This window comes from Bos mutus, chromosome 10, assembly GCF_027580195.1.
Source record: "Bos mutus isolate GX-2022 chromosome 10, NWIPB_WYAK_1.1, whole genome shotgun sequence".
NCBI lineage: Eukaryota > Metazoa > Chordata > Mammalia > Artiodactyla > Bovidae > Bos > Bos mutus.
The window spans coordinates 7,555,831-7,570,916 of NC_091626.1; the positions used below are offsets into that span (position 1 = coordinate 7,555,831).

The 15,086-nt window shown below is 47.5% G+C and overlaps 1 pseudogene; it reads left to right on the plus strand.

The window, feature by feature from the left end:
- LOC102272062 (protein MIX23-like) overlaps positions 1 to 15,086 on the plus strand; it is a 47,638-nt pseudogene that overhangs the window by 32,288 nt on the left and 264 nt on the right.

Sequence of the window (15,086 nt, forward strand, 5' to 3'; positions counted from 1 at the left end):
AAATGGCCTAAGAAGGGTCAGGTAAAGAGCCAAGGGTACGGTACGCAGAGGGAGGCCTGGTGGGGAAATGGGAGAGAAGCTGAGCAAGGATGGTCAGGCCCCTGAAGGCAGTGAGACCCAGAGGGCAAGGAGGTGAGGGTGGGGAGGGAGGGTGGGAAGACCCGTGGCCACAGAGGTCCTCTGGGTCATTTCAGCGACTGCCCCCCGCAACCCCCGCCCAAGCCTGGCCAGACTGCTCTGTTGCACACCCTCAGGCCCTCGAACAGACACTTTCAGATAAGATCCTTTGGTTAAGATTAACGCGGCAGCTGTTTTCCGTGTTTTCAGGCAACTTCCAGGAAACACTTATGTGTTCACTTTTCTCTTAACTCCTAGTAACCAAGCTATAGAAAAAAGTAGGAAAAATAGTCATGCTCCTAACATTTCTGCATAAAGTGTTCTTCCACTTCAGGAGTCACCCCATAAGTCTTGGAGCATCTCCATGTGCCAGGCAGCCTCCGAGGTGCTGAGGATACAGTGGTGCACAAAATCCCTGACATCAAGGAGCTTACATTCAAGTGGGGGCCACAGTCAGAGGCAAAAACAACACCTAGATGTATATGTGAGGCTGTGACACGTAAAGGAAAAGAAAGGGCGGGGGGGGGGTGGTGTGGGGTGGGCCATTGTGTGGGGGACAGTCAGGGAGGCCACACTAACAACATGACCGTGGAGCCCAGACCTCGGGGGTGAGGCGGTGAGTATGTAACTCAGTCATGGTGTGGGAGGAAGAAACTGAAGTGTGAGAGTGGTTAGTGTATTCTCAAAATAGCAAGAAGGCCAGTACGGCTGGAACCAACTAAGAGAGGGAAGAGTGGAGAGAGGGGAGCCCCGAGGGGCCAGGAGCCAGAGTCTGCGGAGGAGTTTTCCTCTGCCTGAGATAGGAGAATTCGAGCAAGGACAGTTCAAGGTTTGGCGTCCTTCTAAAGGATCACTCTGGCTTTTGCGTGGGGGATGGAACGCAGGAGAAGGCGTGGACAGAGGGAAACCAATAGGCCACTCCTGTGACAGTCCAGGTGATAGAGCGTGGGGATGTGGGCTGGGGTAAGAGCAAGTGGAGACGGTGAGATGCGATCTTATTCTGGGGATTTTCAAATCCAAAAGAACTTATCCATGGATTGGATGAGTAAACCAAGGATGATTTGAAATTCTAAGGTGTTAGGCCAGAGTAACTGGAAAGAACTATTTATTAAGATGGGGAAGACTTCTTGAGGTTAGGATTCTGAAGTTTGGTTTTGGACATTATTAGTTTGAGACACCTATCAGGATATAGAATCCCTGAGTTCAGGAGAGGGGCCAGAGCTGCAGACCGTAGTTAGTAAAGTGAGGATGGTAATTAAAGCCACGGGACTGGGTGAGATCACCGGGAGTGAGGTCAGGTAGAGAAGAGGCGTGGTCCCCAGGGAGTGCCAGAGTATGGAGGAGGACAGGAAGCTGGGGGGAGAACAGGGAAAGGAGGGTATCCTGGAAGCCAGTTACTGCTGAGAGGGGGGGGTCTAAGGTCTGGTGTCAACCCTTGGGTTTGGCCATGGATGATCACTGAGGACCTGGCTAGAAACTTCAGATGGAGCAAGGGGGATGGAAGCCTGGTGTTCCCATCAGGGTTCAAAGAAACACGTGGGAGGAGAGGACAGGTAACAAGAGTGCCCATCTCTTCTAAGGAATTTTGTATAAAGTGCAGCCAAGAAAGGAATTGGAGAGAGATCCAGAAGGAAGACATGATTTCATGGCTTTGGGGCGTGGAAACGCACGAGTAGAGACGAAAAACCAACCATGCAGAGGAGAGGAGCAGGGGTTGCGGGGGTGTTGGGTCCTTATGCTGTTGAGAGGGGATGGCACCCAGGCATGGGTGCAGGGTTGATGTAGATGGGGGCACGGGCAGTGCGTTGCCAAAGGAGGAACACAGAGACATGGCGGGTAGACTCGCTGGTGGACCATGAGAATGTTCCCTTCCAGTGCTTCTCTTCTCTTCTTGCTGTTTGTACGTAGCAACAGTGCCCTGTTTTCACCAATTCTAAGACACAGCTTTTTCACACTGAAGCCTCTATGAGCTTGGACTGTGTCTTAGAATCAATGGAGTGTTTCACTGTTGGTATTTGTTCTCTCTCGGTGCTACATACGACATAGGTGACTTGGAGTCTGTGGGACATCACTTTACTTTGGCCCCAACTAGAGGTCTCCATTAGAGAGTCCTGCAAAGATTGATTACCTTGTGAGCTGAGGGGGAAATGTTGACAATTTCAGGGAGAAAATAGACTGGAGCCAGCTCTCTGTTACATGTGCGTGCAGCCCACGTCTCCGCAGAAGGACCAGGTCCCTGGAGAGCAGGGGAAGGAGGCTGGCCCTCTGCCCACAGGCTGCAGAGCTGTCTGGGCCTGTTTTTCCTTGGGGGAGTGTGGCAGACCAAGGACACTCGGCCCACACCTGAACCTGGGCAGACGCTCCTGACTCAGAGACCAAGCACTTCCTCCAGGTAAAGAGGTTCTGGGCCCCACATCCTGTGCGGCAAAGATAAGGAGAAGTGCGGGGGTCTGAGAACACGGAACTGTGTCACGGCATAGCTCCTGGGGTCACTTTGGTTTCTTCAACTGCTAGCAGCTGTGCCTTTTATTACTTCTGTGGGCAGAGCCAGAGCTTCGGCCCTACTTCTCTGTAGTGGGGAGTCTAGGAAGGGTTTGAGAGGGTCCCTTTATCTAGAGGGGATTCCCTTGTAGCTCAGTTGGTAACGAATCTACCTCCAACGCAGGAGACCCAGGTTCGATTCCTGGGTGGGAAAGATCCCCTGGAGAAGGAAATGACAAACCAGTATTGTTGCCTGGAGGATGCCATAGACGGGGAGCCTGGTGGGCTACAGTCCATGGGGCCGCAAGAGTCGGACGTGACTTAACAACTAAACCACTTTATCTAGAGTTGACAGTTTATTATAGGCTGTGCTAAGCCAGGTGGCTCAGCGGTAAAGAATCCACCTGCCAATTCAGGAGACGCAGGTTCGATCCATGGGTGGGGGAGGTCCTCTGGAGGAGGAAATGGCAATCTGCTCCAGTATACTCGCCTGGAGAATCCCATGGACAGAGGAGCCTGGCGAGCTATAGTCTACGGGGTTGCAAAGAGTTGGACGTGACTGAGTGCACACACATGCTAAACACTGATGTACAATAAACAAATCAAGACAGGGCCCTTACTCTCAGAGCAGATATCTAGTGAGGGAGATGCATTCATAAAATATTATCTATTTTGGGAATTCCTTGGTGGTCCAGTGGTTAGGACCCCACTGCAGCAGGCAGGGGTTCGATCTCTGGTCGGAAAACTGAGATCCTGCAGGCAGCTCAGAGAGGCCAAAAAATAAAAAAATTTTAAATGTATCTATTTTTAAAACGTTAAGGACACTATGTGCCAGGACCTGTGCTAAGTATGTGACAAAGATTAACTCCCATGGTTTGTGCAAAACCCGGTGCTATTACTGTTAGTCCTACTTTACAGGCACAGAGAGGTTAATTATCCGCTCAAGGTCACACAGCTTACAAGAGGTGAAGTCAAGGTTCAAACCCAGGCAGTTCTGCCCAGAAGTCCTAGCTCTTAACCAGCGAGGACCTGCTGCCTCTCAGTTATTTTATCTAGCTCGGTTATTCAGAAATAAAACTCCTTCTGGAAATGCAAATGACTTATCTTGGAAGGAGGGATTTTAGCATCTGATAAACCAGCCTTGAGGGCTGTCTGGGGAGCCTGCTGGGCATGAAGCAGTCAGCAATTTGCATCGGGCTTCTACTGGGCTTTGGTTCTGCTCGCCTCTCCCAGCTTCCTCCCCAGTGGGCTCCTCCATCCCTCCCCTCGCATCGCCTCAGGGGCCTTCACATGGCTTTACTGTTGGGGGCCTCAGGTGTGTTTTCTCTTTACCGGTACAGCTGCAGCGTGGTGGCTAACTCAGTCTAGCCCAGAATGGCCCCAGTCTGCGTGGTGCTGTAGGGGAGGAGGGGACAGGGAGAAATCGGAAATCCGATTTCAAGAACAGCAGCAGCTCTAGGCCAAGACTGGCATACTGCCCTGGGCCTTACACAGAATCCTTGCAAAACTTCATCTCTTACATTGGCTAGTTGAATGGGCTTCGAGGTATTCAGGACCCAGGACTCTCACTATAAAACTGAATGTTCCTTCACACTTTACCAAAAACCCTTCTACAGTCCCAGTCTCCTTTGGCTTCCAACAGCAACCCTGGGAGGTCTTCCCAGCTCCCCAAAGGTCTTCAAAGCCACAGTTAGCTTGTCAGATGCTAAAACCCCAACTCCAAAGGGTGAGTCATTTGCATTTGTAAAGTGAGTTTCGTTTCAAAATAACTGGGGTTGGTAGAGCAGTCTGGATGGACAGAGCTGGGATTCTTTGTGCTTTAAACTCCATGTTAGTCCACTCCGCTTCGTCTCTCTCAGGGGACCAGGACAAGACAGCTACACATGCACTGCCTGGCTTTGATTCTTTGAGAACCAAAACCTGAATCCACGGACACACCTATGTGCCATCCTTTGGGCTCCAGAGCCAAAAATTGGCCTGTTTCTTCCCCCTAAGAAATAAACACCTAATTTCTCATCAGAGTGCCAAAAACTCAGGAAAGCTTCTGGTAACACGTGTGTTTCTAGTGATGTGAGTTTGGCATCTGTTTCTGAAACTGCTTCTGAAGCATGCTATTTCTAACAAAAAGACAGTGCTAGTTCCTAATTCATAAGCTAGAGTGAGGATTAAGTGAGGTAATAATGCAATGTTTCCTATTACAATGATTTTTTTTTTCTTTCCGAAATTACTATGCTTTCTGTATTGGACCAATGACAAAAGTAGCTAAGAATTTGGGGCGTTTTAGACGTAGGGCTTTAGCTGGGCTAGAAATGATTCAGCCCCTTCTTAGTGTCCAAGAGATAACTGGATTGTCGAAGTCAGGCTGACGTCAGAGCAGGGAGGCTCCCCGCCCCCATTCGGCCCAGCAGGCAGAGCACAGCTTTAAAGGCTCTGTGGGTGTTCTGCTGGCATTTCCTCCAAATGCTAATGAGAAGCTCACAAATGCTAAACAGCAGGACCAAACTAGTTTCTGCTGCCCAGAGCAGCTGAGAAATATGGCCATCCTCTTCCCCAGATTTCCCAGGCCCTCCTTCTCTAACATTCCCACCAGCTGTGTTTAAACTGCCAGGAAATAAACTCATCTCTTTAGGCTCGTGTCCCTCAGTTGTTTTCCATAGGAAGTTCAAACACCCTCTGCTCTCCAAACCGCTTTCCTCTCCCTTACCAGCTTCCCAGTTGGGCTTTCTGCAGTTTTGCCAAGGATTCCAGGCAAAGAGAAGCCTCGTAGCAGCCTCTTCCAAGCATAGGGACCTCCAGCCTTGGCCTTGCTTGAAGGCTACAGCTGCTTCTTAACCTTTAGCCGGTGGTGGAGCTTGGCCTGTGGCGCTACCGTGAGCTTTCACCTCCCTGATCGAGCACACACGCTAGTCTCAGTTCCTCCTCCGACATCCCTGACTGGTTTTGTAGGGTCATCTGTCTCGGCACCTGGTTACTTTGGGAAGCTGTGAGACCCTGAGCTGTTAGGAAGTGGCTTTGAGGTCTCTTCCTCTCATCCACATAGTCTGTCACGTCTCTAGGACAAAGGTATGGGTTGCACTCTGCTGGCTTGCAGAGTGGTGGTGTAGTTGCAAAGACCCCACGGACTGCAGCCTGCCAGGCTCCTCTATCCATGGACTTCCCAGGCAAGACTACTGGAGTGAGTTGCCATTTCCTTGTTGCAGCAAGAAAACCTTTAGATGGCCAGGGATTATGGGATGATGTCTGAAAACAACATGATTTATTTACGATCAGTGGCAATAACTATAGCAGCAGTAAGAATCCCCGGCATAGGGTTAGTGCTGCCATGGTTTCCAAAGGACTTTTACTCACATTTTCTTATTTCACTATCACAACCACCCTGTGCGTTGAACAGCTATTTCATATAAGAGAAACCTGAGTAAAGTTTAAAAATAAAATAAAAAAAAAAAAAAATATATATATATATAAAAAGAGAGAAACCTGAGACAGAGACCTCACTATCTGCTTACTTTCTACTCTGTGGCCAGGAAGCACAAAGGACTTTGAGGCAAGTCTCCTACTCCAGCCAGTATACCCATTATGGTAAAGTAACTCTGCTAAAAAAAGATCTATTAATACATAGAATGTATGCAAATATTTACTGATCCTGTGCTTAGATTATGCTTCAGAATCGCAGTTCCCCATCTCTTAGATTCTTTTCAGCTCCATGGAAAATCTTTTCCCCTACATTGCTCCTTTTTCTGTTTTATAATTTTATTTGTTGGCTTATTGTTGGCTGTGCTGGGTCTTCCCGCGGTAAGGGCTTTTCTCTAGTTGCGGGGAGCGGGCGCTGCTTTCTAGCTCGGTGCACAGGCTTCTCATCGCAGCGGCTTCTCATCGCAGCGGCTTCTCTTGCTCAGGAGCACGGGCTGCCGGGTGCTTGCGCTTCAGTAGTTGCGGTACTTGGGCTCCAGGGCACAGGCTCAGTAGTGGTGGTGCTCGGGCTTAGTTGCTCTGAGGCATGTGGCATCTTCCTGAACCACGGATCGAACCCATGTCTTCTGTACTGGCAGGCAGATTCTTTACCACTGAGCTGCCAGGAAAGCCCTACTTTACTCCTTGAGTAAGTAAATATTAAAATCAGGGCAGGATAATCAAATTTAGTAGAGATTTTTAAAAACAATTATACCCTTTGCTGGTGAAAATGTGGATGGACATAGATACACCGCTAATGGGACTATATACATTGTTTCTGAAGGGTAATTTCATGATAATCATTAAAAGCTTTTAAAATAAACACAAATTTTTTGATGTAGCAGATCTACCCATTTCTAAAAATATTTTTTCCTAAAGGAATAGTCTGAGACTGCAGAAAAAAAATGTACATATCAGAATATGTTTATCTGTTATTTAAAACACAGTAACAAAAACTTGAAGTAGTATGGATAGTCCATAACAGGCTAAAAAAGGAGTATACTGAGAAGATGAAACCATCTGTAGTAACCAAAAATGGTGCTAAGGAAGACTATTTAGACTTTGGGAAGATGTTCCTGTGTTGATGAGTGGGGAAAACTAAGAAGAAAAAGAGTTAGGCAGTGTAATCTAATCTGGTTTTTGAAAAGATAGCTCTAACTAGAAAGACTGTAGATCCAATTGTTAAGAGCAGGTATCTGGATTCTTTCTTCCTCTTCCCCTTCCTTCCTCTCTCTCTCTCCCCTCCCTTCGTTTAATACAAAACGGCAATACTTTTTTTTTTTTTTTTTTTTTTTACAGTAAACTTAGTAAGCATGCGTAATCAGTAAAGCAAAGCATTTCTTCTTTAGATGAGACTATAAGAATGAGTCCCTACAAGAGGTGGGTGGAGCTCGTGGTAGACTGGAAGCGAACAGGGAACAACTAGTCTACGAAATTGCATTGCGAAACAACTGTATTCTGGGACTGAATGTCTTTTTTTTTTTTTGCCAGTTTATCTAAAGAGGATATTGTAATAGATTCAAGGAAAGTCAGCAGTTAGTCTTCTTCAAATTGGGCTGCGGTTCTCATTCCTGGTGATTAGACCTGATTCCTCCAGGCAGACACTAAAGCCCTCTCTGGAGTGGTCGTCTGTCCTTGGCACCGCCCTCTAGTCCCACAGACAGCCTGGAGCTGCCCCGCCCTGGACTCTCGCTCCCCACTCTTTCCGGTTTTTTTTTTTTTTTTTTACTCTTTCCGCTTATCTCTGAGGAATTAGTCTTCTTCAACTCATCCACCATAGCTGGGTGAGGGGGGTGGGGTGCTTTAGAAGCCCTCTGGCATGAGGAAGGGAGACCCTGAGGGTTGCCTCACCCAGTCACTCAGCTCATCATCAGTGAAACCGAGGGGTCTGGATGGGAGTCAAAGGTTGGAGCCTTAAAGGAGGTCTCTCAGCTTCCCACATGCTTGCTAGACCCAAAGAAGTAAATCCAAATGATAGTATTTTCAGGCATTAGCAACCAACTACTGTTTAGGCTTATGATCTTTGGGATTTGGGGGTTTTTTTTTTCTTCTTTTTTTAACTTTTCAGATTTTTTTGTTTCTGTCAAACAATAAAATATTTTTAAGGAAAAATGTTGCAAGGCTTTTAAGCAGGGCTTTGGTGTGGTTGGACTGCATATCACTGGGAGGAATGTTAACAGAAATGCAGCCCTATCTTACCTTTCTGAAAAGGGATTATGCTGGAGCAGAGCTGGCATCCACATGTCTTGAAGAGCCAGGTGAAGGCATCCATGCCAGTGATTCCCTAAGGAGACAGGCACACGACAGGGCTGAGGCGGGAGAGCCGTGGTCATACCGCTTGGTGATTAGACAGTGGGATGGGCTGTGAGGTGCAGTACGGTCCTCTGTGGGCAGCATTTGCAGGAGTGACTCCTCCTTCTCCCATTTCCCTCCTCCTACAACTCCTGCCCGATTTAGTCTTTTATTTTGGTGCCAGCGAGGCCACCCCGTCAATTTCAGTGATGTGAAGATAGGCCGAGAAAGGATGGTTTGACCTTCAATGCTCTTAGGATGAAATCCAAGGTCTTTTTCATGGTTTCCCTGATAGTTCAGTTGGTAAAGAATCTGCCTGTAAGTCAGGAGACCCCGGTTCAATTCCTGGGTCAGGAAGATCCCCTGGAGAAGGGAAAGGATACCCATTCCAGTATTCTGGCCTGGAGAATTCCATGGACTGTTTAGTCCATGGGGTCACAAAGTCGGACACGACTGAGCGACTTTCACATTCACTTTTCTTGGTAAACAGATGCCTTTCATAGGTGAATCTTGCCTACTTTTCTAGTTCTATCGCGGGCCCCTTTCCTTCACATTCTGCTGGTTTCTACTACAGTGTTCCTCAAACTTACCACACTTTGATACCGTGCTTTCCCTCAGGGGCCTGTCTCTACCCCGTCATGCCTGGGGTAACAGAGAGAGACTGGATAACTGTCCACTCAACTCCATTTCCCCCTTCCTTGTGGGCACACAGCCTGCCTCGCAGCGAGCTGTGACCATGTGCCTGAGCTCTGGCCAATGAAATATAGAAATGATTGTGGGCCACTTTCAGGCCAGAGCTGTGGAAACTGAACATGAAGAATCCTTCCGGCTCTTTCCTTCTGCAGAGCCCTTGGAAGCCATGAGTTGAAGATGGCAGAACCCCAAGCTGGGAGAAGCCTGGCTCACTTACCCACACTTGAAGGAGAATCTTCCACCAAACGCAGACTTGGCTTTGGCTGTATGTAAGAAAGGAACGTCTATTTCAGTGAAATGTTAAGATTTGGAGATTTAACCTGTTACAGGAGTTACCCTCTCTGTAAATCATTTACCTAGGGAACTATTCATCCTTCAAAGCTCTTTTCAGATGACCCCGCCTTCAGGAAGCTTTTTCTGATGACCCCAGGAGAGAGTCATTCTTTCTCCAGTATCAAAGCCCTTCAACAATGCATCCCTCTCCCAGACCCCCCACCCTCAGACCTTGACTTGCAAGTCTCACTTCACATTTGAGCATCCACACAATGGAGGTGGAGATAGGGATCTTGGCAATCCTAGCTTCTAGCGGAGCGAGTGAAAGATAGTAGGTGAACAATATATAAGAACTCAACTATTCACAAGTATTTGTTGAACTCATTCTATTGTTCCAGCACTGAGAACACAGGAGTGGACAAAACAGATTAAAAATCTCTGTCCTCTGCATTTTAAAGGTTGACTTTCATAGTGCTTTAGATATTTGCCTTTCTGCATTTTAAGAAAAGTGATTTAAACTGGGACTCAAATAATAACATTTGAGATGTTATAGAGATAAGTATATCAGAAGCAGTTGCCAGCACTGGATAATGTTACTCTATAAATACTTTTTAAAATGCCACAAAGGAAAACAAAACAAAACAACTCTGTACTCATGGAGTTTACATTGCAGTGGGGGAGCTAGGTAATAAGTAAATACACGCAGAACAGCAATGTCGGGGATCCATGCCATGGAGGAAAATAAAACACGGAGGAAGGAGGGGGAGTATAGGATGGGGCCTTCTTAGAAGGTGCCCCTGGGAAGAGGGCATGTTAGCAAATACCTGGAGGAAGTGGGGACTGGAGCTATGTGGGTGTCTGAGGGAAAAGCAATCCAGGCACTGATACGGCAAGCGGGTGTGTGTGGCTGGAGCAGAATGAGTGGGGGAACAGAGAAGATGAAGTCAAGGGGGTTGTGTTTGGAGGGCGACGGGGGAGGGCGGATGTGTAAGGCTTGGACAGGCTTTGGTTTGTACTCAGAGGGAAGTGGGGAGCTACTTCAGTCTTTTACGTGAGGAAGTGATCTGAGCTGACACACAGCTTCACAGGTTCACTCTGGCCGCTGTGCTGAGAGAAGACTGTACAGAGGCATATGGGTAAAAGGACAGAGATAAGTCACAAGGCCATTGCCATAATCCAGATAAAAGATAAAGGTCACCTTAACCAGGGTGGTATTTTGGGTATATTTTCAAGGTAGGGTTTGCTGATACAATGTGGGATATAAGAAGTCACAGATGATTCCAGGATTTCTTTCTTGCTCTATCTATTTACTTACAGCTGTGCTGAGTTTCACACACAGCAAGCGTGGGGGCTACTCTTCTTGCAGTATTCAGGCTTCTCCTTGTGGTGGCTTCTCTCGCGTGGAGCACAGGCTCTATGTGCATGGACTCAGCGGTTGCTCGGGCACAGGCTTAGTTGCTCCATGGCATGTGGGATCTTCCCGGACCAGGGATTGAACCCGTGTCCCCTGCATTGGCCAGTGGATTGTTAACCATTAGGCCACCAGGGAAGCGCACTCCAAGATTTTTGATCTGAGCAACTGGAGGGATGGCACTGCAATTTAAGGAGATGGGAAGACTATGAGCGAGTGAGGTGAGTTAGGAATTTAGTTTTGAACTTAGGTTTGACATGCCTACGGTCACGTCCAACTGGAGATAAGCAGTAGCTGAATGGATATGTGTCTAGAAAGGAGAAACCTGGGGTAGAGATACAAATTTGGGAGTTGTCAGCATAAAGATGGTATTTAAAACCATAGGATTAGATTAGATCACCCAAGGCAATAAGTGAATTTATTGAAGTGAAGTCCAAGGACAAACTCAGGGGTCCTACTCCAGAATGCAGAATTGAGGAAGGTAAGTGAGAACCAGAAGAGAGTCAACCCCTTCTGAGTTGCCAGGGAGACAGGAGGAGAATCAAGGAGTGTTGCAGGAAGTCAAGGGAACATAGCATTTAAGGAAAGAAAGATCATTTATGCCAAACTCCTAGTCCAGTTGAGTAATATTAAGACTGAGAATTGACCAAAGGATTTACCATGTGAAGGTCATTCCTTATCTTGTCCTCAATGTTTCGTCAATGAACGAGTGAGTGAATGAATGTTAATGTTTCCTCCATCTATATTTGACCAGGACCCAAGAGTAGAGGGACTAAGTCTTTTTTTCTCCGGAAAGAGTTTGATCAGCTTGATAAATGACTGTAGAAATGATGGAATGAAATGGCTTTTCCCTCAGTGTCTCGCCTACCCCAGTTCCCACTTTATTTCCTTAGAACTGTAGGAGGTGGGAAGCTGCATGGAGTTCCCAGCCCCTGAAAGCCAGCCTCTCTGGAATTGCCTGTGGTCATTTCTCTGTACTATTGCACACAGCCAGGTCATTTGGGCAGAAGAGTCAACAAAAATCAGAAGACAAACACTCTAGTCTACGTCACAAGGAAACATCTGCAGACTGACTTGAAGGCATGTAGTCAGGCCTCTGGGAAAAACCACATTCTTGAGATCCTTAACCTGTGGTACTGTTCAGTAAAAATATTTTCTTGGAAATTTTGACAATTCAAGGCATAGTTCCATAAAATCCTAATGAAAATTTAAGCTGAGGACAGCTGGCCTTTGATGCATTGGAAAAAGGAAGATTTCCCCCCTAGGGCAGTCATTCTGCAGTGGCTCCCATTTCATGAGAATTTACTGTGTACCAGGAACTGTGCTAACTGGACACAGAGCAAACCCGAGTCTTCACGAACAGCCTATAAGAATAGTACTATTATTACCTTCAGATTATAGATGTCATATATCACAGATGATTCAATGGAGGCTTGAAGGGGTCTCGTGGGACTGAGTATCTTCGCCAGTGAAGGACCCTCGGGAGTGACCTGTTCGCCATCAAGAGATCTTACTCCTGGACAGATGAGGAAGGCCCTGGTGCTGCTTCTAGAAGTCAGCTTTTCCTGGGAGGAAAAGAGGGCACAGCGGTGTGGCCCTGGGAAGCAGCATCCTGAGAGCTGGGGTACAGGTGGGGGGTATAAAGAAGACTCCTGAAAGAAAGGAAGGAAACAAAACACGGTCACAATTTATTTTATCCTAAGGTACTTTTCAACTAAAAAAAAAAAATTGACCCTATCATTTTTTCTTTCTTCCCCCCACAACATATGGCTTGTGGGTTCTTAGTTCTGTGACCAGGGATTGAACTGGGGCCATCAGCAGTGAGAGCACAGTCTTAACCACTGGACCACCAGAAAATTCCCTTGATTCCACTTTATAGGTAAGTGGAATGCCCTCTCCACTTAGAGAGGGTAAGTAGTAAAATTTATCCCAAGTCACATATACCTGGATGGTGAAAGACCAAATTTTGCCCTCAGGGTTATATGGTTTCAGAGGCCGAGCTCTTTCCACATTCCCAAAAGAACTCCAGACAATAACAATGAGAGGTTCCTAAGATGTGGGGCTACTGAAAGGCACCCATTAAAAAGAACTGTGTCACTCACTGGACAGCCTCTCCTAGCCCCTCTTGTCTGTGTGTGTGCTGGGAAGCAGTCCATTCCCGTTATTCAGGGAGCAATTACTCCATTCTGTGGTCCAATCAGGACCATTTGCTTCTCCACCTTTTCAACCATTTATTTTCCTGCTCCTGGGAGCTCTGTCAGGGCAGAGGGCAGAGGCAGAATGCTAACCCTTTACTTAGGGAAATGTGGGGGAAATGTCTTCTTGGCCATATGGTTGAAACAACTGGCTAACGTGATATTTTAAAAAATAATTTTGTTTATGAGTTTATGGTTGTCCTAGGTCTTCGTTGCTGTTTGGCTTTTGTGGTTATTCTTTGTTGCAGCATGCAGGCTTCTCATTGTGGTGGCTTCTCTTGTTGCAGAGCACAGGCTCCAGGGCGCACGGTTTCAGTAGCTGCGGCTCGTGGACTCCGTAGTCGCGGCTCCCAGGCTCTAAAGCACAGGCTCAATGGTTGTGGTGCACGGGCTTAGTTGCTCCGAGACACGTGGGATCTTCCTGGATCAGGGATCAAACCCGTGTCTTCTACATTGGCAGGCGGATTCCTTACCACTGAGCCACCGGGGAAGCCCCTAACATGACATTTTATACAATTTTGTCTGCCTGAATCATTTGGAACCCTATTAATTGGTCCCACGGTAGGTTCAGCAAGAGGCCATACTCAGAACACAGGGCCTTTATTAGATGTAAGCTCCATCCTAGAAACTCACAGGCCCACGATGGAGTGAGTTCAGTTTACATTTGTTCAGTTATGTTCAGGTGACATCACTGACAGCTGACTCACCAAACTGGTCTTCTAGAAAGAACCATGGACTCCCAGGGCTCAAGACGCTCAAGAGGCGTCCTGGACTCCTCAGCCTGCCCCTGATCCTCGTAGGGAATGGCCTCTCCAACCTGCAGGACACACGCCCTGGTCCTTTGCTGCAAGTCCTACAGTGACGTGGCCTTAACCTCACCAGGCAGCCCTAGGGACTGGGGCTGTTTTTGTTTGTTTGTTTTGATTTGGCCTCACCTGACAGCTGGTGGGGATCTTAGCTCCCCGACCAGAGACTGAACCCCAGCCATGGCAGTGAAAGAGCCGAGTCTAACCGATGGACTGCCAGAGAATCACACCTGTTACAAAACCTCTTTCTACATTGAGCTGAAGTCAGTTCCCCACTGTGGCTCCTATTTCTGCTCTCTGGACCTACTCAGAGCATGTCTAATCCTCTCCTACATGCTAACTCTTCAAGACAGCGCTCATGTTTCTCTTCTCTGCTCCTCCACTGCCCACGAGTTTAACTGAATTATAGTAAGCTTATTTTACCTTTTTAAAGCAAGTAAAAAGTAAGACTTAGCAATATAATGAAGGTGCTGTGCTCCATCCCAGTCTCTTACTCCGCCTCATGTCCTGTTAGGAATTCTGCACACAAACCTATAAATATGTGCTGAGTCGCTGTCTGACTTTATGTGACCTCATGGACGGCAGCCCGTCAGGCTCCTCTGTCCATGAGATTCTCCAGACAAGAATACTGGAATGGGTTACCACGCCCTTCTCCAGGGGATCTTCCCAACCCTGGGATCGAATTCCGCGTCTCTTACATCTCCTGCATTGGCAGGCAGGTTCTTTACCACTAGCGCCACTGGGAAGCCCTGCTTGTAAATATAAATGTTTATATAATTCTTTGGACTCTGGGCTCTCAATACAGAAAAGCCTCTGGCGGGAGCAGTGCCTAATAGAAGAAAGCAGAAGGCACAGACTCATGTTTCCATGTGATGGACATTTACAATCCGTGACTACCGCTGCGTGACTGTGGGCAGTTTGTTCAACCTTAATTCAGTTTCCTCGTCTGTAAAATGGGAATAATAGTTATTGCATGTTTTTTTTTTTTTTTTTTTTACATTCGGGGGATTAGACTGGGCTCCTGAATCATTTACACGTGGTACTTTAAGTAGCTGTTACAACTGTTTTCTCCCTCCCACTTCACAGACGGGAAGGGCGCCTAGAAGGGGTGAGAGGTTTGTGAGGTTTATGAGGGGTCGCAGCTAGTTAACAGCAGAGCGGAAACTTAAACACAGATCCCTGATGACTCCGGCAGGCCCGGACCCCTGCCTGCTCCCCATCGTGTTGGCGGGGGCCCGCAGACGTCCATCCTGCCAGTGCAGACCTCATCCCACAGCGCTGACGACACTGGGAGGCCTCTACCAAGTACCCAACATAACTGCAGCGAGCCCGGGCCTTGGCTGTTTGCCCTTTAGGAAGGGCGGGGGA